This window comes from Mizuhopecten yessoensis, unplaced genomic scaffold (genome assembly GCF_002113885.1).
Source record: "Mizuhopecten yessoensis strain PY_sf001 unplaced genomic scaffold, ASM211388v2 scaffold10185, whole genome shotgun sequence".
Classification (NCBI taxonomy): domain Eukaryota; kingdom Metazoa; phylum Mollusca; class Bivalvia; order Pectinida; family Pectinidae; genus Mizuhopecten; species Mizuhopecten yessoensis.
Genome location: NW_018408421.1, coordinates 783,464 through 810,143, shown reverse-complemented (window position 1 = coordinate 810,143; position 26,680 = coordinate 783,464). Strand labels below are relative to the sequence as shown.

General features: G+C 36.8%; 1 protein-coding gene across 2 annotated transcripts in view; it reads right to left on the bottom strand.

Moving 5' to 3' along the window:
- Window positions 1–26,680, bottom strand: part of LOC110459688 — a 60,219-nt gene that overhangs the window by 23,610 nt on the left and 9,929 nt on the right. The window contains exon 1 of one of the 2 annotated variants that reach the window (XM_021512057.1): window positions 5,528–5,687. The exons of the other annotated variant lie outside the window; for it this stretch is intronic. The gene's annotated coding sequence lies outside the window, so the exon portion shown is untranslated. Of the gene's footprint in view, window positions 1–5,527; window positions 5,688–26,680 lie in introns of those variants that run through there. 2 annotated transcript variants of the gene reach the window in all.

Genomic DNA, 26,680 nt, shown 5'->3' with positions numbered 1-26,680 from the left:
TAGTGTAGTAAGTACCATAATATAGTGTAGGACATGAAGGTACCACAATATAGTGTAGTAAGTACTACAATATAGTGTAGGACATGTAAGTACCACAATACAGTGTAGTAAGTACCACAATATAGTGTGGTAAGTACCACAATATAGTGTAGTAAGTACCACAACATAGTATAGTAAGTACCACAATATAGTGTAGTAAGTACCACAATATAGTGTAGTAAGTACCACAACATAGTATAGTAAGTACCACAATATTGTGAAGGACATGTAGGTACCACAATATAGTGTAGTAAGTACCACAATATAGTATAGGACATGTAGGTACCTCAATATAGTGTAGTAAGTACCACAATATAGTGTAGTAAGTACCACAATATATGTAGTAAGTACAACAATATAGTATAGTAGGTACCACAACATAGTATATTAAGTACCACAATATAGTGAAGTAAGTACCATAATAAAGTGAAGTAAGTACCACAATATAGTATAGTAAGTACCACAATATAATGTAGGACATGTAGGTACCATAATATAGTTTAGTACATCACATGATAATTACTAGGATAGCTATTGGATAACTACCCTTGCTCTATTTGGTATAGTTAGCATCCGCCCTTGACGACGGGAACTATACCTGGAGACGGGCACTATACCTTTTTTTTGGACCGCTGAGACTGCGGGAAAAGTAGCGTGACGCCAAGAGTTGCGCCCCTTCTCCTAGGGGGCGCTGTACATATTCTACTTTCAGTTCATTGTTGTCGTCTGCCAAAATGGCTTCGAGATTCGGGACCGGGAATGCCGATTGCTTTGCAGAGGCTCAGCAATGTATGAAAACGAAGCAGGCGACACAATTTGCAGTCACAGTTAGTACAGTCATGTGATGTACTAAATCTATTATGACCCTTTCCCTCGGGAACAGTTCTCTTATAGTGTTGTCTGGGGAGGTATAGTGCCCTCGCCTAACGGCTCGGGCACTATACCTCCCCAGACAACACTATAACAGAACAGTTCCCTCGGGAAAGGGCCATAATAGAATAGTAGGACATGTAGGTACCACAATATAGTGTAGTAAGTACCATAATATAGTTTAGGACATGTAGGTACCCAATATAGTATAGTAAGTACCACAATATAGTCTAGTAAGTACCACAATATAGTGTAGGACATGTAGGTACCACAATATAGTGTAGTAAGTACCACAATATAGTGTAGTAAGTACCATAATATAGTGTAGTAAGTATCACAATATTGTGTAGTAAGTACCACAATATAGTGTAAGACATGTAGGTACCACAATATAGTGTAGGACATGTAGGTACCATAATATAGTGTGGTAAGTACCACAATATAGTATAGTAAGTACCACAATATAGTGTGGTAAGTACCACAATATAGTGTAAGACATGTAGTTACCACAATATAGTGTAAGACATGTAGGGACCACAATATAGTGTAGTAGGTACCACAATATAGTGAGTAAGTACCACAATATAGTCTAGTAAGGACCACAATATAGTGTAGTGTAGTAAGTACCATAATATAGTGTGGTAAGTACCACAATATAGTCTAGTAAGTACCACAATACAGTCCACAATATAGTCTAGTAAGTACCACAATATTGTGAAGGACATGTAGGTACCAAAATACAGGGGGGTAAGTACCACAATACAGTGTAGTAAGTACCACAATATAGTGTAGTAGGTACCACAATACCGTGTAGTAAGTACCACAATACAGTGTAGTAAGTACCACAATAAAGTGTAGTAAGTACCACAATATAGGGGTGTAAGTACCACAATACAGTGTAGTAAGTACCACAATATAGTGTAGGACATATAGGTACCACAATACAGTGGAGGACATGTAGGTACCACAACATAGTGTAGGACATGTAGGTACCAAAATACAGTGTAGGACATATAGGTACCACAATACAGTGTAGGACATGTAGGTACCACAACATAGTGTAGGACATGTAGGTACCACAATATAGTGTAGGACATATAGGTACCACAATACAGTGTAGTAAGTACCACAATACAGTGTAGTAAGTACCACAATACAGTGTAGTAAGTACCACAACATAGTGTAGGACATGTAGGTACCAAAATACAGTGTAGGACATATCGGTACCACAATACAGTGTAGGACATGTAGGTACCATAATATAGTGTAGCTACAATATAGTGTAGGACATGTAAGTACCACAATACAGTGTAGTAAGTACCACTATATAGTGTAGTAGGTACCACAATACCGTGTAGTAAGTACCACGATACAGTGTAGGAAGTACCATAATATAGTGTAGGACATGTAGGTACCACAATACAGTGTAGGACATGTAGGTTCCACAACATAGTGTAGTAAGTATCATAATACAGTGTAGTAAGTACCACAATACAGTGTAGTAAGTACCACAATATAGTGTAGTAAGTACCACAATACAGTGTAGGACATGTAGGTACCACAACATAGTGTAGGACATGTAGGTACCAAAATACAGTGTAGTAAGTACCACAATACAGTGTAGTAAGTACCACTATATAGTGTAGGACATGTAGGTACTACAATACAGTGTAGGACATATAGGTACCATAATATAGTGTAGTAAGTACCACAATACAGTGTAGGACATGTAGGTACCACAATATAGTGTAGGAAGTACCACAATACAGTGTAGGACATGTAGGTACCATAATATAGTGTAGGACATGTAGGTACCACAACATAGTGTAGGACATGTAGGTACCACAACATAGTGTAGTAAGTACCACAATAAAGTGTAGGACGTGTAGGTACCACAATATAGTGTAGTAGGTACCACAACATAGTGTAGTAAGTACCACAATACAGTGGAGTAAGTACCACAATATAGTGTAGGACATGTAGGTACCAAAATACAGTGTAGTAAGTACCACAATATAGTATAGGACATGTACGTAACACAATATACTGTAGTAAGTACCACAATATAGTATAGGACATGTACGTAACACAATATACTGTAGTAAGTACCACAATATAGTATAGGACATGTACGTAGCACAATATAGTGTAGTAAGTACCATAATATAGTTTAGGACATGTAGGTACCACAATATAGTGTAGTAGGTACCACAACATAGTGTAGTAAGTACCACAATACAGGGTAGTAAGTACCACAATATAGTGTGGTAAGTACCACAATATAGTGTAGTAAGTACCTCAATATAGTGTAGTAAGTACCTTAATACAGTGTAGTAAGTACCACAATACAGTGTAGTAAGTACCACAATACAGTGGAGTAAGTACCACAATATAGTGTAGGACATGTAGGTACCATAATACAGTGTAGGACATGTAGGTACCAAAATATAGTGTAGTAAGTACCACAATACAGTGTAGGACATTTACGTACCACAATATAGTGGAGTAAGTACCACAATATAGTGTAGGACATGTAGGTACCACAATAAAGTGTAGGACATGTAGGTACCTCAATACAGTGTAGTAAGTACCACAATATAGTGTAGGACATGTAGGTACCACAATATAGTGTAGGACATGCAGGTACCACAATATAGTGTGGTAAGTACCACAATATAGGGTAGGACATGTAGGTACTACAATACAGTGAAGGACATATAGGTACCACAATATAGGGTAGGACATGTAGGTACCACAATATAGTGTAGGACATGTAGGTACGACAATACAGTGTAGGACATATAGGTACCACAATATAGTATAGGGCATGTAGGTACCACAATATAGTGTAGTAAGTACCACAATATAGTGTAGTAAGTACCACAATGTAGTGTAGTAAGTAGCAAAATACGTTTTTTCTATGCATTGCAATAAATCCTCATACACGTAATATTTTAACATCCCTAGTAGTTGGCATGTGATAGTGAACTACAACCTCCCCAAATACAAGAAGAAAGGACTTTAAATTCTACTACTTCTACGATGATGTAACCCAAGGTTTTGTGTCCGAACTGTATCTCCAACCTGCAGTCCAGAATTGTGTGGTGATTATATACAAAACATTTTCGATATTAGTGCGCTTCTCCATATACCGCAGTTTGTGACCAACCCCTGCCCGCTTGTTTCTAGATATACTTCATTATTTATTGTATAGGAACTGTGCATGCTGTATATAGTACAGCCTGTGTGACTTTGTACCGAAAACATATAACCCGTAACCTTTTCAGAGCTAAAATGTACACCCAGACGACAGGTCGAATTTCTGTTAATGACAATAAAAAGAGGATACTTCCACCTACGCAAAAAGCTCGGGGTGCTCCTAGGAAGGAGGGATTTTCCACAATACAGATACAGATAGCGAGTGGCTAGCACGTGAAAGTGAGAAGTTGGCATGTGATAATGAGTGGTTGGTAAATGTAGATGATACAAATACTGAAAAAAAAATTATGACGTTAAAATAAATGATATTAGTTAGCTTTATGATAAATCACTCATGCGATTATAATGAATTTCGAAATAACATGCTCTAGATTTTGTTTTTGACAACCTCTGCATATAATTCAACCCGATTCCTACCGAATGACACAACAAACGTGTGTGTTAAATTATCTGTACACATTTAACTATACAGGGAATACCTTGTCTGCGGTAACAGGACACACCGTCTGAATACTGACAATGCTACGTTACGGATGCACTTATTAAATATAGCCTTGTTAGCTTTCATGGTTCTTTTACAGGCACAAAAAACAAAGCTCCGCTTTTGACGATTGTTTAAAAGAAAGAAAAAGATACCAAAGCGTCATTACACAAGAACTGATTCAATGAAATCTTAGTCAATATGATAAGGATCCCCGAACGTGTAAATCAAACACAAAGTTATTGTTAATCCCTTAATACGGAGGTGGCAAGGTAAGTAAGCCCTATATGCTTATAACGTAAACGTGTTAGGTTACGACAATTCGTACACAATGTATTGCAATCGCGAATTAAAGTAATATACTAAATTGTAAAACACACCATGTCGAAATTTTGTTATTGTATTAAGCTTGCTATCAAATTACATTTTGTAATTACAATAAAACAATGAAGCGAAATTAAATAAAGATATTAAATACAATAAAGCTAGGTAGGGTTACAACATTAACACTATACTTACACACGTATATGTGTATCAAATAACAATATCACTGATCTTATTATACTATAAGTATGTTTTATTAATTGAGCTATTTCATGGAATCAAAGTTTTGTTATCTTACATTGATCCAATTTTCATCGGATAGTACTTTAATTAATAATATCAGATCAATTGGCTGTCCAACTTTCTCATCATACGCAACGAATATATCGTGAATATATATATAATATTCAACACAAGCACTATAATTATATAAAATAAATCGTACTTTAAATGTAAGTATATTGTGCGATAATCGTTCAGTGGTCACTTATATAATGATTATCAGACACCACAAAAGAACTGGCTGAAATGTCTATAATGTCCCCAGCATTATTTTATCACAATAAATAAGAATAATTATTTAAGCAAACTGACCTTCTGGAGAGTGGTTATGCCAACAAGTGGCTGACCCGAGGATGGTGGCTAGCCCGCAGTGGTCGCGGTTTCGTGGCTTTGTGGTAGAGATTTGGTCATAAGATACCGCACATTATATTATGGTAGGGTGTAACGCTTTCATGGCGTATATTTTGGTCAATCCTATTTCACTTCAAGTTAAAAGGTACCGTAAATCACATAGACGAATGATCATTTAAAATTAATTATAAAATTATGTTTTTAAATCAACGAAGATTTGAACAACAAATTATGATTGAATATAAGCACGCTTACACACATATATAAGTATATACGATTTTAAGTAAGGTAATTAATGAATGTTTTTTGTGTAGTATTATATGACATTTACCGTAGCACACTCTTGTCGTAAATATAATGATTTACACTTGAACCAATCCTTTCTTGATTTCTATCTTAACAGATACCGGACCTACATGTTTCAAGGAATTGCGTAATCGCTATGCATACCTGTACATCTCACCTGTGTAAGGCAATCAAGGACGACGTCAGAGTTATCTAGGTGTCGGCGCTACCTGTACAGGAACGGTATTGACGCTAGGATAATTAATTTTGATAACGCTTTAAGCACTTTTATTCATAATGATTCATTTTCTTGCAATATAAATGTCTTTACTATTCTGACCATTTAATTGAGCAGTACACACAATGTGTATGTAAACATAAAGTATCAGACACACGATTTATATAAACGATAACAAACGTTAGGTAGCTGTGGTTCGGGTAGTGTTTTACCTATACGCGTCCTGCCGTGGGTAAATAAAAGACACATGCAGAAGTTCCATTAACGGGAGGTCTGTGTTCGATCCCAAACCGTATTCAGTTTATAATTATTATCAAATGTTACAAATTACATATCTTTCCTCGTGTCCATATCCCTGCCATTTTCTAAACCAGTTATTAACTAGATATCATTATAATTTAAAGATATTTATTTCGGTCTATTTAAATAGGTGACGTATATCTCGAAAATCAAGTAGTAACAAATTTAGTTTTGTTTCTTTATAACGGAGGACTTAAACTCGATATATTGAGAATAAAATCCTTCATCTCAAGTTTTTAGGCTTTTTTTCATCATTTTAACGCTTTACTATTTCTTCTCCTGATATTAGGATTCAAAAGACTGTCGGATGAAGATCTAAAATGGCACGCAGTAAATAAACACAGTATTGGCAAAAAACTTCGTAATGACGTGTTAGCTGATTTATCACAATGCCGGGCTAAGAAATGAAACCAAACCATAGCCGACATGAAAACAGACAAAAAACTTGGACACTCTGATTTATCTGATGTTCTAGTGGGATTACGTATCGCCACAAGCTGTCAATATACAATGTGTATAGAGCCATGATCTCCAGCACTGGAGGCAATGTATTACTCCACGTTAACACGTATTGATACACGACAAAGCACCATTTGAGAGTTCACATAAAGGTAACCGACCGTAGTTTGTCAACTCGCAACTTAATCAGATTTATTCCTATATATCGGAAAAAATAGGAACAGGTCTGTTAGGGATAATGAAGGTGAAAGAACGGGTATGACTAGACTGGACGGCTCGTACATGTACAGGCCATGACCAGACCTGGAGTTTAGAGCCTTGACCACCCTACATACATAGGGTAACATCAACACACAGGGTAACATCAACACACAGGGTAACATTAACACACAGGGTAACATAAACACACAGGGTAACATAAACACACAGGGTAACATCAACACACATGGTAACATCAACACACAGGGTAACATCAACACACAGTGTAACATCAACACACAGGGTGACATCAACACACAGGGTAACATTAACACACATGGTAACATCAACACACAGGGTAACATTAACACACAGGGTAGCATCAACACACAGGGTAACATCAACACACTGGGTAACATCAACACACAGGGTAGCATCAACACACAGGGTAACATTAACACACAGGGTAACATAAACACACCGGGTAACATCAACACACAAGGTAACATCAACACACAAGGTAACATCAACACACAGGGTAACATAAACACACAGGGTAATATACACACACTGGGTAACATCAACACACAGGGTAACATCAACACACAGGGTAACATCAACACACAGGGTAACATCAACACACCGGGTAACATAAACACACAAGGTAACATCAACACACAGTGTAACATTAACACACAGGTTAACACTAACACGATACAAAACTATACAGTCAATTGTCATTACAAAAATATACACAAAGAACAAATAATAAGAAAACTTCTTTTTTCACAACCATTAAACTTTGTATGTGACGTTTCGATGACTAGTACGACATACGCTTCACCAGTCGTTTGTCTGATGAAGGTGAGTGTACATATCGTACTAGTCATCGAAACTTCACATAGAACATTTTATTGGTTGTGAAAAAAAAGAACTTTTCATAATCCATGCTTACCAACCTGAAGAAAACGTTTAGAAATATAGAACACATCATATTAGATATCTTACATACAACAGTGAATATGTTATATATCTGATATCTTATATAGTATATAAAATATCTTACATTCTATATCATATCTCATTTAATTTATATAGAAGATATCTTATATAGTATTCTTATATAATATATACCTCATTCATTGTATAATATCACATATGCTATGTAAAATATATTATATCATTCTATGTAATACATGATCGACATTGCTCCTTGAACGAATACCCTAGTATAGGGGATGAAGATACAAAATGTACAAGTGAACATATTCCCATTTTCTGAACGAATCAAAAATACATTTTTGTAGATATTCATTCATCTAAAAGATTTACTCTTCATTAATATGCAAAATACGTAAGACATTAAGTATATATCATTAATGCATGTACTTTAAACAAATATTCTTTTTATTTGCATAAAGAACAAATTAACATAACATATCCACGAGTTCCACCCTAATACGTCCCCTACAGGTCACCAGTAACAGACGTTACCTGATGTGTCCTACTGCCTGTTGATATGAGGCGACTTATGTACATCCAAATAACACCAAATAAAACTTAATCTGCTGCACCCATTACAATTCCTGGGATATTTGTGTTTTCTTTTTCTACTCTTGTGTTTAACATGTTCTGTCTGTATTTGCACGCATGCGTTTGGTCATGTATGGCCTCATTGCGCTGAATAATTTAACAAACCACACTTAATACATCCTACCTAGAAAAACTGTTCAGCAGTACCGTATATTGCTGTGCAGAGCTACTGATATGAATAGTCAATCTTGAGCTGATCTGAAATACTCATTCCTGATTATGAAGAATCTTTGAAAATTGTGTCATCTGATCCACGTCGTCTCTGCTAAAGGAGACATACGTTTGTATTGAAAAGAACGTGGTCCTGAAGCAAAGCAGTAAAATAACAGGAAAATAATTAAAGAATTATATGTGCAAATATGCCTGTTATAAACAGTAAGAATATAATTTGAAGCGAAATAAAGCACTCCCTCCTCCAAGTACATATAATTTAACTATAAGGCTACCAATCATTTGTCTGCTTTTTATTCCTTTGAAGTTGAAATCATAGTACTTGACTGATCCTTAAATTTCATACGTGAATAGTCTATATTGTGGATAAGTTGTTCATGAAGAACAAGGTAGGAATCTTGGAAAACTTGCTGCAATACGAGTAAGACAAAAACTACTAGGAACCAAAGAAGTAGGATCAAGGAAGACTGGATTCAATAGGTGTTTTGAAAGACTTGAACTAATATGCGTTAAGGAAGACTGGCCCAGGTATGATTCTCAGAGAACTGGAACTAGTATAAATCATGGAAGACTGGCTGCAATACCAGCCGATGATGACTAGAGGTATGAATAAACCAAGACTAGGACTAGTACAGGTACAAGTCAATGAAGACTGGACCCAATATGAGTCAATGAAGACTGGACTCAATATGAGTCAATGAAGACTGGACTCAATATGAGTCAGTGAAGACTGGACTCAATATGAGTCAATGAAATCTGGACTCACTATGAGACGAGGGAAACTGGACTCAATATGAGTCAATGAAGACTGGACTCAATATCAGTCAGTGAAGACTGGACTCAATATGAGTCAATGAAGACGGGACTCAATATGAGTCAATGAAGACTGGACTCAATATCAGTCAGTGAAGACTGGACTCAATATGAGTCAATGAAGACGGGACTCAATATGAGTCAATGAAGACTGGACTCAATATGAGGCAATGAAATCTGGACTCACTTTGAGACGAGGGAAACTGGACTCAATATGAGTCATTGAAGACTGGACTCAATATGAGGCAATGAAGACTGGACTCAATATGAGTCAATAAAGACTGGACTGAATATAAGGCAGTGAAGACTGGACTCAATATGAGTCAATGAAGACTGGTCTCAATATGAGGCAATGAAGACTGGACTCAATATAAGGCAATGAAGACTGGACTCAATATGAGTCAATAAAGACTGGACTCAATATGAGTCAATGAAGACTGGACTCAATATGAGACAAGGGAAACTGGACTCAATATGAGACAAGGGAAACTGGAACTAATATGAAGCATACAAGAATGACTAGATCAAGTATACTGGTCCCAGTATCCATCATGAAAGACTGGCTCCAAACAGTCCAGAGGGAGTTGAACTGGTAAAAAATCAATGCTAAACAAATTCAATTCCAGTTCGATATCTACGTTCATGTATTTAGCGAGTAAATAAACTTAAAAATATATTGTCAATTTTATTTTGTTTATTAAGAGATATTGTGTTTATAACATTGGTACACGCAATTTGCTCCCAGGGTACCAAACCCAAATGAACATAAACAGACATGTAGAATTTGACAACCCAAATTGGGAATTAATTGAATTTCCGTTGAGTTGAAATTTGTAGAAAAAACTCACGTTTTGTAACATGCATGTCTTTCATGTCGAGCATCACTCAGACAAATTGCTATGGGATTTAATATGGTTCTATATCGTGACAATGAAGAGGCTAATATCTAATATTTGTTCCCGTCATTTATGACGAAATTCATGAATGGCATATTCGCGAACGATGTACACGTGAATAATTTAAAACGACAATTAATCATCTCTCTTGTCTTAAAAAAAATGATACTCATGACATTGTCGGTTATTACGTTAATGGATTTACCAAAACTTTATGAGACTCTAATTAAAATTAACGACGTCATCGATCATATCTCGCACATATACACGGACCTAACGACGAGGAGGCGTTTTCTACTGTTTAAATCAGTTCGTATCATTGTGGAAGTACATGTATGGCTAAAACGTTGAAAGATTGGGACATCCAAGCTGTCCTCGGACTGACATTCGTACGCCGTAATTCAACGGATGTCTATCTATCCCCGACATTTATCACTAAGCTGGTCAACAGCGTTTCGCACACCTAATTTCTAATACTCCCTAGGTATCCATAACATATTTCTAATTCTAATAAAATATTAGAGTTTATAATTTGTTTGCAATGAATCTGACTAAATACAAACAAGATTTCTACTAACGCAGTTTTGATAAGATTTCTACTAATGCTATACAAAGTACAACATATATAGTCTGTTCTTGCTGATATTTTATAATGTAAATATATAGTGTTTGCTAGATACTTACTAATGTTATATAATGTACATATTTAGTGCTTGCTAGACACTTACTGAAGTTTTAAAATGTAAACATGTATTTATTATATATTTCCATATACTACTTATCAATACTTACACGAGTCATGGTTGGCACAATACAGCTACATACTTAATTTGAGCAAAATCAAACACTCTCTGAATCTCGACCAATCAGATTCCAGTTTATGGTAGCTATATACCTATTGTTCAATAAAAAAAACCACCCAGATGTCTCGGTTAAGCTAGCAGTTTCGAAATACACATACATACTTAATTTGAGTGAAATCAAACAATATCTCATTTTCAACCAGTCAGAAAACAGTATATGGCAGACATTTTGTCGAATCAGAAAAAAGGGATGCCGCAGTTGAGTTTGCAGTACCAAAATATACCATCATACGACATTTGAGTGAAATTGATCAATATCAAAATTTCGACCAATCAGATGCCAGTATACGGCGGTAAAATTGTCGATACAGAAAACGGATGTCGCGGCTGTGTTCGCACCTACATACCAAATTGTAGCAAAATCGACCAATATAAGAAACGGAGCAAAAACAATATGTCCCCTCGCTTCGTTTGCGGAAAATGATTTCCACGAATTAACCACTGTCCTATAGTGTTATAACAATCTATATTGTTCTGTGTGATATTCTAATTAAAACATTCGAGTTATTGATAGTTATCGACTATAAACACAATTTCCGTTGTCATTTATCAGCGTCAGACAAATAATCGGGTTACCAAAGTCTCATCTGAACCCCTGCTGCTGTTACGCAGGACCGGAAGTAGATTTATACTTCTATTAACCCGAACGGATGATAATTTGTGGTTCAGGCCGGAAACGTTCCTTTTATAGTCATTGTAGTTCAGTACCAGGAATCGACAAGGTATCAGTTTTTGAAAACCACTTGCTAAAACGGAATCACTTCACAGTACCAAAAATCAGTACTTGATAGGAGAGTGATTTGGGGATGTAGCAGTAACTGTACTTGCTCCCGACAAACAAAAAAAGTTACCTTACCGAGCAAAACGCCATTTACACCTGCACGATTTTGCTATTTTGTCTTGTAATTTGGTATTCGAATTTCTGAGTAGACATTTTGTTGTGGAATCTTACGGATGTTCATACGCGCCATAGTCCATACACTGTCAGTATTTGTGTAACTTTTGCCATTTAGTGTTTGAATTTTGATTAAGTTGCTGTGTAGCAATAACACAAAATGTTAAAAACAATCATGTGAGGCTTAGTACGAAGCTGTATTACAGAAACTGAACGTGTTATAAAATAAGGTGAGATTGAGTACGAAGTTGTATATCAATAGAAGAACGTGTCCAAAAACATGCATCAGGCTACACACGGATACGTGCATGCATGCGCGAGTTTCACGTGTTCCTTCGATTATACCCGGATGTCCGTTGTCTCGCTGACGTGCGGTTCACCAAATAAATTCAAATCAAATATTGACTTTCCTCGTTTAATTTATTACATGACTGAGACAACCTGTTTTTCATTGACATACTGCTGACTTAGGTGCTGGTCGATATAAGGTCTGAGTGGGGGCGATGGCACGTGAACATGCGTTATATAGGTAGACAGGTAGACAGGTAAACAGTTGAGTGAAGTTAGCTGTGTATCATCGCCAGTATAACTATGGCATGTGCTGGTCTTTTAATTAATTTTGTATATTTGTAATTCGAATGTTTTCAATAGTGTGTGCAGGTTTTGCCTATGTTAACTGGATGTTTTCAATAGTGTTTGTACATTTTGTATGTTTATTCTACATGGTATAAATATGATTAGTATATTTTATAGAAAAGATGTTTTCAACAATATATTTTCATATTACATTTTGTATATCGGATGCTTTTCAATAATGTAGGCAGATTGTGTATGTAAATAATGTTATTTACGTCCTGTTTTCAAAAGTGAATGTAAAGTTTGCATGTTTTTAATTGTATATGCTTGTTATCGGAATTTTTCTAATGCAGAATTTCACCTTTTTAAAATGTACATTCTGTACTTTTTGTTGTTAACACTTTCTTCAGGTGGGAAGGTATGAATTGCAGAAGGTTTATGTATCACAGGCAGTATGTGTTTATATGTGACGTTTCGATGACTAATAAGGTACGCGCCCTATGTGTGATACTTCGATAACTTGTAATTACGGTACATACCCTGTCACATTCATCAGACAAATAAGAATCTGAACCGAAATCTGATTCTTTAACATGTGTAAATGAGACCACACAGTACGTCAACATAATAATCTGAGATCAATATTGTTAGTGTGCCTGTAGGACCACGGAAATTCACGGCTCTCTAAAAAGGAAAGACCGACAGTAAATGAGTTTGTGTGATAATCTGATATGAAGGTCCGTGCAAATTCACCGCTCTCTATCAAAAAACAGTGCTAAGTTTGTACTGACCCCTGTTACGTATAATTTCGCTTTCAAAGAACTAACTAAACGTAATCCCTCTAAAAGTACTGGATTAGATGGTATCTCTGCTCGCTTTCTCAAATATGGGGCAAGTGTTTTAACAGCACCAATTGCACATGTTGTAAATTTATCTTTGTCTTCTCAAACTGTACCCGATGCCTTCAAATCGGCAAGAGTAACTCCTATATACAAAAAGAAATCCAGGACGGACACCGGTAAATATAGGCCAGTCAGCGTTTTGAATATTGTGTCCAAGATTTTAGAAAGGTCTGCATACTCACAACTCAACAATTTTCCTGTCCATAATAATCTATTGTACACACATCAGTCTGGTTTTAGAGGAAATCATTCCACAGACACCGCTTTGATAGATTTATTTGACCATCTAAAATGTCAGTCGCCGAAGGGTCTATATACTGGAATGATATTGTTGGATTTACAGAAGGCCTTTGACACTGTTGACCACGAAATTTTATGTGAAAAACTGAAGGCAATGGGAATAGAAAGTGTATCCTGGTTCATGTCATACTTGTCATCACGTGAGCAACTTGTATCTATCAAAAATGTTTTCTCAAAACCACAAAGAGTTACACGCGGTGTTCCACAAGGTAGTATTCTGGGTCCACTTTTATTTTTATGCTATGTTAATGACATGGAACTGAGCATAAGTATCGACTGTAAATTATTATTGTATGCAGACGACAGCGCTATTTTGTTTTCTAATAAAGATCCTGAGGAAATTAAAAATAAATTATCCAACTGTAATTTATGGCTGGTGAACAACAAATTATCCTTACATCTTGGCAAGACAGAATGTATATTGTTCGGTACTAGACAAAAACTAAAAAAAAGTTGACAACTACGAAATAAATGGAAATGGCCAAACAATAAAAGCCTCAGAAAAATGTGCTACCTTGGCGTTGATATTGATCAATTTTTGGCAGGAGACTTCATTGCTGAGAACATAATAAAGAAAGTAAATTCTACATTTTTTGTACAGACAATGTAAAAATCTTCCTCTGGACATAAGAATGACACTTTGTAATTCTCTAGTGATATGTAATTTAGACTACTGCTGCTCAGCCTGGTATTATGGTTAAAATAAAAGGTTAAAAAACCAGTTGCAAGTAGCACAGAACAGATGTGTACGTTTTATTTGTGATTGTGGGCCAAGGACGAGAATAGATGGTAAAGTCTTAACAAATCTAAATCTTTTGAATGTTGAAAACCAAGCAAAGCAACTGGGCTGAAACCGTATGTTAAATGTATTTCACGAAACTTGTCCAAGTTATATTACAGAAAAATTTACGAGGATTAATGAACGCCATCGATACGCAACTAGAAAATCATCTTTAAACTTTACAGTGCCATGTGCAAAAGGTCAGATGTCAAAGACTTTGTTTTACAACGGGATTCAGATTTGGAACGTTTAAACTTCTGATATATGGTCTATAGCAAAACAAAATAAATTTTAAGAAGAAAGTGAAAACATTTTTTACAGCACAGTTCTTGATATTTTATGACCAGTTATGTGTAACAAATAATGCGTTTTATGCAACAGAGACCGTTAGTGTTTTATACTTATATGAATACTACCAGATGTTAATTTTGTACTCAATATATTACCCTGTGATAAATATATGTATGTATTGACTTGTAATTGTACTTGTAAAATGATCGTATTTATGTTATATGTTAGTGGAAATAAGTCTGTGACTTTACTGTGTTACCCGGTAAAACATGTATTGTATTGCCCATGTGATGTACTTTTATGTATTGATGCAATGTTTTACCAAATAAATCTATCTATCTCTAAAATGGAAAGACCGACAGTAAATGAGTTTGTATGATAATCTGAGACATCAATCAATGTTACTATTGTGCCTGTAGGTCCGTGAAAATTCACCGCTGTCTAAAATGGTAAAGACCGACAGTAAATGAGTTTGTGTGATAATATGAGATATAACCGTGAAAATTCACCGCTCTCTAAAATGGTAAAGGCTGTGAGTAAATGATTTTAAGTATAGACAGTTAATGATGTGGTGTTCAGACCCTACCCAGTGTCACTCCACGAGCTATCCCGTCCTACTTTAGAGGTCAGACAGCATGTAGACTTGACATGCTACACATGCGTTACATGGTATATATAATGCAGTAAGGCAAGCATTGTCAGCTTAACGCCAAATAAAAACTATTTTGTATATTGAAAATTAAAATAAACAAGATCAGATATATTTTGGGATACAGAAGGATAATCAACTTACAAAACTGTACGATTACACATAGTTTAACTATACTTTCATATGAGTCGCATTATCCGTGGGAAAATCACACTCGTTTCTGTATACAATGCTGTACCAATGCAGTGTACGTGCATCTACGGCTAATTGCTCCACTGCATAAGTTCACTGTATCAACCATGACATACGGACTTTGACAGCCGGAGTAAACATTTCAACGAATTTCTATTTCATACAAGTAATTATGTGTCGCACTTTATACAGAATTATTTCACATAGTCGGACTTGGCTTTAACACTATGTGAAGGTCTGTCCGATACATTGAAAGTATTTAAGGTTGTATGTTCCCTAACGATGTAGTCATCTTTTTTCAAAAAAGTTTGAATCTAGAAAGCACGTAAAATATTTTTGATAAATATGAATTTCGATTTGAATTAATTAATTGTTTAAAAGATAAAGACATTTGGTTTGCTTTGTTTGTGTTTTAACAGCTATGGTCATTTAAGGACGTGCCAGGTTTTGGTGGTGGAGGAAAGCGGAATTCCCGGAGAAAAAGCAACACCGACCTACGGCCAGTACCTGGCGACTGCCCTACATAGGTCTCGAACCCGCGACCCAGTGGTGAAGGGCTAGTGGTAGCAGAATGTCATACGCCTTAACCACTTGGCCATCGCGGCACCTGGAGATAAAAACAAATTATCTGAAAAAGATGTTTCAAAAATAAAAAGCACAACTCTTTCCTAACCGTCAAAACATACACAATTATTGGGCATCCATTGATGAAAACCGCTCCCAAAAGATTCAATTCGCGTGGAGATTTCTTTAGCCAGTTTAGTTTCAGTATTTCAACTGATTCAAACTAACTTCAATAAAGACCGACATAAAGTACGACATCAAAATTCTGATGAGACTTTAGGGCAAAGCTCTTACCCACTGGGAGGGGTTAATCGGGCCACTCGACGACAACACAGGATTACATGCCTTTAAACACTGTTGCAGTGTGGATGTTTTACGTCTGGTTTTCAGCCTAATTACTGTTCGGTGAAGTCATAACAACAGTACCATTCCTTGGCCTCTTTAAGAGTTACGTCTAATTTGCCGCCTCAACTAAAACTTCCGGCGAGGAACGGCAGCGGAACAATACCTACTGACCCGGATCAAAGTCGCTATCATTTCAAGTAGAACAAATTCATATCGCCAGAGGTTGGGTTAGAGTCGTGAATCATATGTGTTAATTGAGTACGCATAACGTACTGTATTGTTCCTGAAATAAGCCAGCTAGTTGGTAGATCGGGGGTTCAAGTGAGTACAGAACTGTATTTTGCCTCATGTTTGTATGTAAATAACCTTATTTCAGATAGAACCCATTCTATACATGTAAAACATATTAAAAGGAGGATGGGGTTGAGCTTAGTTTCAAAACTTTGTATATTTTCTTCTTATTTACATTGTAAAACATCAACTTTTAAAAGAATTGTAAATTCAACGATACAACTCTTTTCTCAACGACAAGATTAAGTTAAAAAATTTAAAATAAGAATATGGCCGCCAGAATAGCCTGCCCTATATCTCGCTATATAACGGGAGAGGCGACTAATGTGGGTTCTCTTGAATATACTGGAAAACATTTTCTGCTACTACTGAACAGCACTGTACATGATGATGCCAGGGCACCTGTTCTCAATCCGATTATTCCGTTTTAGTCAGTTTGAAATATTGTATAATAGTCATGGCTTTTACCAAACCCTCTCACAGAGAATCAACAGTATTATTGTCAATTTTAAAGGTTTGTTTAATCAATTAATTTATTATTGACGATTAAATGCATTCTAACATTGACGACGGCATCAACAGGCAAAAATATTCAGCAACCAACCTGTAGAAAACAGCGTTTTCATTCGTTCTTATAAAATTTGACTGCAAAAAAAGAAATGTCAAACTACTTTATGACGTCATACCAAATGCAATTATTGTTATGTCGTCATCATTATTAGTTACATTGTAAAAACTTTTTCACAATTGAAAAAATGGATATATCTTTTTTGAATTTGAGGCTAGGAAACATTACAAATCAAGCTCCTGGTGCATAAAAATCGACCTTAAAGCATAAACGTCGTGATAATGACATGGCTGCTTCGCAAATAATGGAATGTGTACTGATACATTTCTCCTGGGTACGGGATGTATAGACAGCCGAGGACAACAATGATAAAAGTATATAAAAAAGTACATTATATGTACACACGGGATGAGGCTGCACGTTTATAATTAACATATTTTTAATTCTAGGTGTGGATATAGGATTTTTACGACCGGTGTACTTGTCCAATGTGTACTTTTGTACGAGCACGCCATTGAGGCCAATTGGCACCGCCATCAGTTCCTTTTATGGCTCTGCAGACTTCCATGTATACTCTGGATAGCGGTTTACATGACAAAAGGACATGGGTTTTACGTAATCATTACAGGTAGAAAAGTTTGTCCAGTAAACAATATCGTTATTCCAGTATAAAAGGATGCCCCCAATCCTATTAGAAACTTGTCCACTTGCGGGTGTCTGCACGCATTTTAACATGGGGTAAACATTAACTGACTCTAATTGCTCCCTGTCGATGGTTATTGAGTAATATTGTATCGGTTACACTGTCTCTTAATACATATGCAAGACCACACACTTGTGTTTTTCTAACGAATCAGAAAGCACCAGTTTATTGCGCGGTCGAATATATATTCAAGAGTGCGTGGAGTGCACGAGTGACATATACGTCCGCGCAATAAATGAGTGCTATCTAATTCGTTAGAAAAACACAAGTGTGTTGTCTTGCTTTTATCACATACCTTCCGTATTTGGTAGAGATCGATAGAAAGATTTTATAAACTTTGATATCTTTTGCAAATACCGGGAACTTTTCAGTTCGCCATGACAAGGGGATTCCCATAAAAAGTAGTTCCGGCTAGTAGGTAAATACAAAATTCCGTATTGCACATGTGCAATACAGAACGTTGTATTTCATGGTCTGAAAATTGCTTGTATTACTATAATAAGATTCAACAGGTATGTGATAAAATGTAATATCCTTTCATTGACTGTCAGAACTCTCCTGTCTTTGGAGATAATGTCATGCGTTGTCATTGATACTTTGAACTCTTTTGTTGATCCCGGAGGTTTTTTCGTAATGTTATGGCATTGACCCTTGTGAACTCTTCTATCGATGGAGATTCTATAATACCGTGTAGTAACATTTTCAAAGTCTTCTGTTAATGGAGATTAGTATGTCATGGCGCTTTAGCTGTCTTTAAAAACTATCCGGCCATAAAGATAGAGTAAAACTGTAGCATTAACCATTTGACCTCCGTCAGTGGAGGTAATATGATGTATCATAGACTCCACCTTATATAGATATATATGATTGTTGGCGATCATCTGACTGTCACACAGAACTTTCCTTTGATGGAAATAATATATCGCCGTGTCGCAGACTCCCGGAACTAGATAGCCTCTGACACGCGCGTCCGGTCGATACTCTTCACCGGAACTCTCCTGTCGAACGAGATAAATACGAATACTGTTTAGGGAGATGTTTCCCTAGTGCTTAAAGATGGCTGAACAAATAAACAAAATATCTGCCAATTCCATCCTTTACCGCCGTTTTATTTCACGTGCAGAGATAGCGGTGGTGACCCAGCTTTCCGAGATAGACACTTCATCTCTCCTCTAGCTATCATTTCACATATGGACGTCCATATGTCTGTTAAGGGGCACATTTTGCAGTCACACCTAAATAACGCCTTATTTGTCAACATGAGCCGTAATTGGAGATATGCACGGCCATAACAAATCTGCCGGGAGTCACTGGTCATTCGTTATATAATGTCTGCCGGGAGTCATTCATTCCCGGGGGCCATTCGTTAAATCAGATCTTTCGGGAGTCATTCATTCCCGCAGGTCATTCGTTATATCAGGTCTGTCGGGAATCATTCGTTATATCAGGTCTGTCGGGAATCATTTGTCATATTAGGTCTGTCGGGTGTCATTTGTCATATTAGCTCTGTCGGGAATCATTTGTCATATTAGATATGTCGGGAGTCATTTGTCATATTAGGTCTGTCGGGTGTCATTTGTCATATTAGGTCTGTCGGGAGTCATTTGTCATATTAGGTCTGTCGGTTGTCATTTGTCATATTAGGTCTGTCGGGTGCCATTTGTCATATTAGCTCTGTCGGGAATCATTTGTCACATTAGATATGTCGGGAGTCATTTGTCATATGAGGTCTGTCGGGTGTCATTTGTCATATTAGGTCTGTCGGGTGTCATTTGTCATATTAGGTCTGTCGGGAGTCATTTGTCATATTAGGTCTGTCGGGAGTCATTCATGCCCACGGGTCATTCGTTATAATAGATAATTCCCACGGGTCATTCGTTATATCAGATCTGTCGGAATTCATCATTCCCATAGGTCATTCGTTATATCAGATCTTTCGGAATCCATTCATTCCCACGAGTCATTCGTTATAATAGTTCATTCCCGCGGGTCAATTGTTATATCAGATCTGTCGGAATTCATTCATTCCCGCGTGTCATTCGTTATATTAGATTTGCCGAGATTCACGAGATTCAGTATGTACAAATGCATTGCCTGTTCCCGCGAATTCTCTTTTCAGTACAAGTACATCACGGCTGTATTATATGAACAGATTCTTTATAGTCAATCGCGTGTTTTTCACTGAAATCAATGACGGAAAGGGGAAATACAACTTCCATCCTATCTAGTGAATCAGTATAAACCCATATTACAATACGTCCTACTATGTGAAAGGTTTCAAACGGTAACGCATATCGGGAAGCCACGTTATCATAATGACAGAATGAAGTACAATTTTATACCATTGCACCCAGTTGCACACTGTTATTCACTAAAACATTGTTTTATATGTCACGTCCATATTTTTGGACCTTATCACCAGCCCAAATCTTAATTTTACGAGTAGTGAATTCACGAATTTCAGTTAAAATAAACCCACTTAACAATTGTTGGATATTTTGACACCGCATACCACCAATCAATCAAAATATCTGCTAATGAAAAGGAAGGAAAAGCATCTGTCAATTATATTTTTAGTACTGAAACCCTTATCTCACATTATTATATAACCTATTAGATAAGCCTATTAGATACGCCGTATTGGTTCTTTAAAATGTTCATTAAACGCTGAACATGAAGACAGCATTTTCTTACATATAAATGCAAACATATAGAACTCTAAAAATAATAGTAAATTACCCAAGAAATAAAAATGGGTTATGATGTGAAAACGCGTTTTTAGAAATTTCGTATATATCTGTGTAATCTGTATACATATCTTTCAACAATGATAGTTACTTTCCATCAAAAAACCCTCGATGTCACTATTTATAATTATTGTAAAAACATTGAATAGTGTATTTAATATATACGTTCAAAAACAAATATATAATTGTTAACATATCCGGAAAAAAATCATTAAATCTTCGTTTGAATGTTTCTAAACTAAGCACGATTTTTTACCATACGTATGGTAAATACATCTATATCGGCACACAGTCCCTGTAAATAAGTCAATTCCACGGTCAATATCTTAAAGAGTAATGGTCTGGTTTTCTTACCTGTATCGTTAATACAACTTCCGGTGATGAGCACGCACTGACAAGATAAATAGAGAATTTGAGATCGTCTAGGCAGAACAAGCGAATGGAGTAGGTGAGATACAAGCCGGGATTGTTACTAAATGTTTTTGGCACGAAGAAAGCTTGAAAATGTTGTTTACAAACTACGGTCCATCGATTCTATTAGATGTGACGAAGGTTATCCCGACTTTCCATTGGCTTAGTAGGTCGGGGTTACGAACTGGTGACGTCACAACATAAAATTTGAAAAAACAACAGTTGATGATCATTATGTACGGTGAAAATAGGTCGTATGTACGAGAAAGAAAACACTGTATGGAATATACAAGTGTGTGAGTATACCTAAATGTATATGCAAAATCCTAATTCGAAAGTTTATCCCTGTACAGTTTTCTTTTCGTTTCCACAGTCGTACTCACATGCCATGGAAGCGCACGCAACGGCTACACACTTGCATCCTTTCCATGTGTAGACCAAACACTGTTTTTTACCGACAATTCTAAAAGGCAAATTGTTAAAGTTTTTTTTTAACTGTCTTGTACCGATAACACATTCTAAATGCTACCCTTACAATTTTGTACAAACAGCCTATTCCTAGAGTTATCATAGCAGCTTTATATACAGAACAAACAATTAGCTTTACAATTGGTATAGCAAGAACATTCCCAGGGTTCCCCTTAAAGACTTTGTACACAAATTACAATCTAAACGTGTTTTTTCACGGTACAATAATCATGTACACCTTCTCCAAGTTTTCCCAGTAGTATGGTGCAAAAAGCACATTCTCAAATCTTTCTAAACATATCTTGTATAAACAATGCATTCCAAAGGCTTTCATAGTGATTTTGTACAGACAGCATATTTTCGAAGCTTTCCTGACACCTTTGTGTAAACAACACATTCTCTGAGCAATTCTGACATTTTTGTTTATACACAAATTCTCGAAGCTATCCTGAACACTTTGAGCAGATAGCACATTTTTAAATCTTGCCAAACATTAACCAGAAACAAGAAGTGCTTAAAAGACACCTGTGAATGGTTGTATCATCTTAAAAAATTACACTTGCCTTACAGTTACCTTCGATGAATTTCATAAAAAAGCAATTTGATGATAGTTCCCCGACGTAGCTTATTCAACGTCATGCGTATCCTTTAGAGTAATTCCTTTCTCGAAACGGCAGCCCTGATCTCCTCTCATGTTCCAAAAGCTTAAGGTAGGTAAACACAAAATAACTGTTCCGTTTATTGTTGTCGTTACTGTACATACAATGTGTTGTAGACACATGCATCATAATTTGGGATCTACCTTCGTTTAGAATGTTCATGAATTAACGCTTGCGGTTCTATCACAGTATAATGGTATTTTCTTATAAATCATGTCATCTCTTTGTGTGTTACACATACCATCTCCAGCACACATGCAGACATACACACATTGGGAGATATTAGCCAGGTGGCATAGGACTAGTAGTTAGCGCCTTATAAGGCAGCTCCTGCGAATTCCTCAAAATTGTATCGATTAATGTATATACTAATTGTATTAATTGTATATATAAGTACTGTAAAGCGCTTTAGAGTGGCTTATGTTAGCTAGATAAGGCGCTATATCCAATGCTGTATATATATATTATATCTTATTTTTTGAAAGTGCTTGTAGGCTTTATAACATGAATATCAATATTGTAATAATTCATTGTTCATAGCGATTGTATCTGATGGCACAATAGAATACTTTTTTTCTTGTTGCAAGCAATGGACTTACATGTGAGTTCCATATTACTTTTTCTCTTTACTGATTTCGGTCACAGTCAGTTTCTACGAAACATTGTCGAACGCCAAATTACCTTAATCACAAACCCAGTTGTTGAAACCGCATCTTACTGGAAAGGTCAACCAATTGACCGAATGAAATTCTGTTATAGATACGCTAATGCTTGCTATGACATTGTAATTTGTTCCTCCACTCTGCGTGGTACATGTACAAAACATATCCATCTGGAGCTGTAGTGTTTTGCCCCCTTTTCCCCCCCGAGTCACAGAAATATTAATGTCAGATGTTTCTTTTGACCTCTTCGGTATTGTACAAAAACGTCTGTATTCATATTGTCTTCTATTCCTGTTTTATATAAGTGAGGAAGTAAAATATTCATCGTATAAATACATTATATTAAGTGGGTGTTTTGCCCCTTCCTTAAACGTGTGTGGTTAAGTCGTCATTTGCACCTGATCAAATACGGGGTANGGGGGGGGGGCAAAATAGTCAATTCTGTGTGTTTTGAAAAAGGAACATGTTGTCAATGTTTAGTGAGTGTTTGCCTCTGTTTTGTTCCCGGAGGTGGTGAGGATGTCTTTTGCCCGTGAACAGTATACGGGGTAGGTAAGTGGGAAACAAATCACCCATGGTACGTGTTGAGGAAGGAAATCTTTTGTCAATGTTTAGTCTTTACAATGCCAGCTGAAATGGGCCCCGTGAAAAAAACACAAGATGGATGCATTATGGACTAAACAGGTAAGTATTACTACAGGTAAAATATGCACGTCACTATCATGCAAGTCTTCGAAAATATGTTGGAGTGATCAGTGAAATACATTTCACTAAATGTTTTATCATCCTGTAAATGTATCCTAACTTTGTTACATTTTAAAGCACTGCAATTACAAAAAAGAAAACAATATAACCATGCGCCGTAAAAATAGTTATTTGAAAGAAAAAATACCCTAGCGGCCTGACGGATAGACTTGATTATTACGAAATTCCTATTTATTCTTTATTGTATCAAGTTCTAGATAATAGAATCAGACACCCACACAACCCTGCTCCTTTATAGTCAGTCAGTGATACACTGGTTACAGGTGGGTGAGTTTAAACTGTCTCGACATAAATTGTTAACACGTACGAGATTGATGGTTAAAAGAGACCCCGCCATGGCTAAATAGCCTATTCAATTACCCGCAAACATATCAGAATACACTACACGCGTGACGCCGTTGTTATTTAATCCTATAACCTTTATCAACGCACATACAGCAGATAGGCATAAAGATAGGTAGAGAATAATACATGACTTTTTCCATTTCACACCCAGTATTAACCCGAGACTCCAATATCGGGCTGATATTGGTCGAGGGTTGATACTGGGTGTGATATGGGGAACGGCATGTTTATTCTGTTTATTACATATTTACTAACGCAAAACGAATGTATATGATTTTTTTTAAATATAAAAAGCTGAAAAAAAACATAAAAAAGGAGTGTGATACGGGTTTTGCGGGCTGATACGGAGAGGGCTGATACGGGTTTTGGGGTGTGATACGGCGACGGCTGATATGGGTTTTGGGGTGTGATACGGCGACGGCTGACATGGGTTTTGGGGTGTTATCCGGCGACGGCTGATATGGGTTTTGGGGTGTGATACAGAGAGGGCTGATATGGGTTTTGGAGTGTGATACGGAGAGGGCTGATACGGGTTTTGGAGTGTGATACGGAGAGGGCTGATATGGGTTTTGGTGTGTGATACAGAGAGGGCTGATATGGGTTTTGGAGTGTGATACGGAGAGGGCTGATATGGGTTTTGGAGGGTGATATAGAGAGGGCTGATATGGGTTTTGGGGTGTGACACGGAGAGGGCTGATATGGGTTTTGGAGTGTGATACGGAGAGGGCTGATATGGGTTTTGGAGTGTGATACGGCGACGGCTGATATGGGTTTTGGGGTGTGATACGGCGACGGCTGATATGGGTTTTGGAGTGTGATAAGGAGAGGGCTGATATGGGTTTTGGGGTGTGATACGGAGACGGCTGATATGGGTTTTGGAGTGTGATACGGAGAGGGCTGATATGGGTTTTGGAGTGTGATACAGAGAGGGCTGATATGGGTTTTGGAGTGTGATACAGAGAGAGCTGATATGGGTTTTGGAGTGTGATACGGCGAGGGCTGATATGGGTTTTGGGGTGTGATACGGCTGTCACGATCGCATGTAATTATTATATGTTATATCATGTGTTGGGGTGTTATTGGTTATGTTTAATATTGTATGTGTAACACGTGGCTGCTAAGCTCAGGTAAGTACACTAGAGAACGGAAGTGCACATGTTTACCTACGTCGTAGCAGACGTAGCTTCTCGGGACCTGAACTGTGCTGCGGTACAGAATTGTTTCAGGTGATCTGTGCTGCGGTACAGAATTGTTTCGGGTGATCTGTGCTGCGGTACAGAATTGTTTCGGGTGATCTGTGCTGCGGTACAGAATTGTTTCGGGTGATCTGTGCTGCGGTACAGTATTGTTGTGGGTGATCTGTTCGGGTAGAACAGATGGTGTGCTGTCGACCAGACGTTGATTTATGGAACATTGTTTTTGAGGACACTTTACTTTAGAAGACTGTGTTCCTGATGAACTGTACTATTATGATTAGAGGGTGCATGGGTTGAGAGTGAGTGTGATAGTGAGCACTAGGGAATTTGCATTTAATAAATTGTATATATTTTCATGATCTTTCTTTGTGTTGCTCTTTACATCCAAATTCCTTAAACCGGCGCTTGTCCGACGTTACAACGGCGACGGCTGATATGGGTAAGAGCAAATGTGTCGTATCGCATATACACAAAATCCGTATTTATTAATAAGTATGTAATAACAGTATATAAATCTTATACCTGGAGTTTAATCCGGCACAGTTTACGAAGGATACTTGTTTCAAATTAAAGGATCTATTGTGGTCAAACGGTGTTAATACAACGTTATAACTGGTTTTACATATACCTGTCTACATTTGAAGTATTTCTATATATGTTTCAGAAATTTTCGTAATTAAGTTTTATTCGTTTGACATTTAGTACCACTTTTTAGACCTAAATAAAGGCAAGTGATACAGTACACGTGTACTTTGTTCTGCTCTCGGCATTGGCTGCATTGACATATATACACACAGGATATAGTTATCACAACATTGACATACAGACACACATGATATAATTATCACAACATTGACATACGGACACATAGGGTATAATTATCACAACATTGACATACAGACACACAGGATATAATTATCACAACATTGACATACAGACACACAGGATATAATTATCACAACATTGACATACAGACACACAGGATATA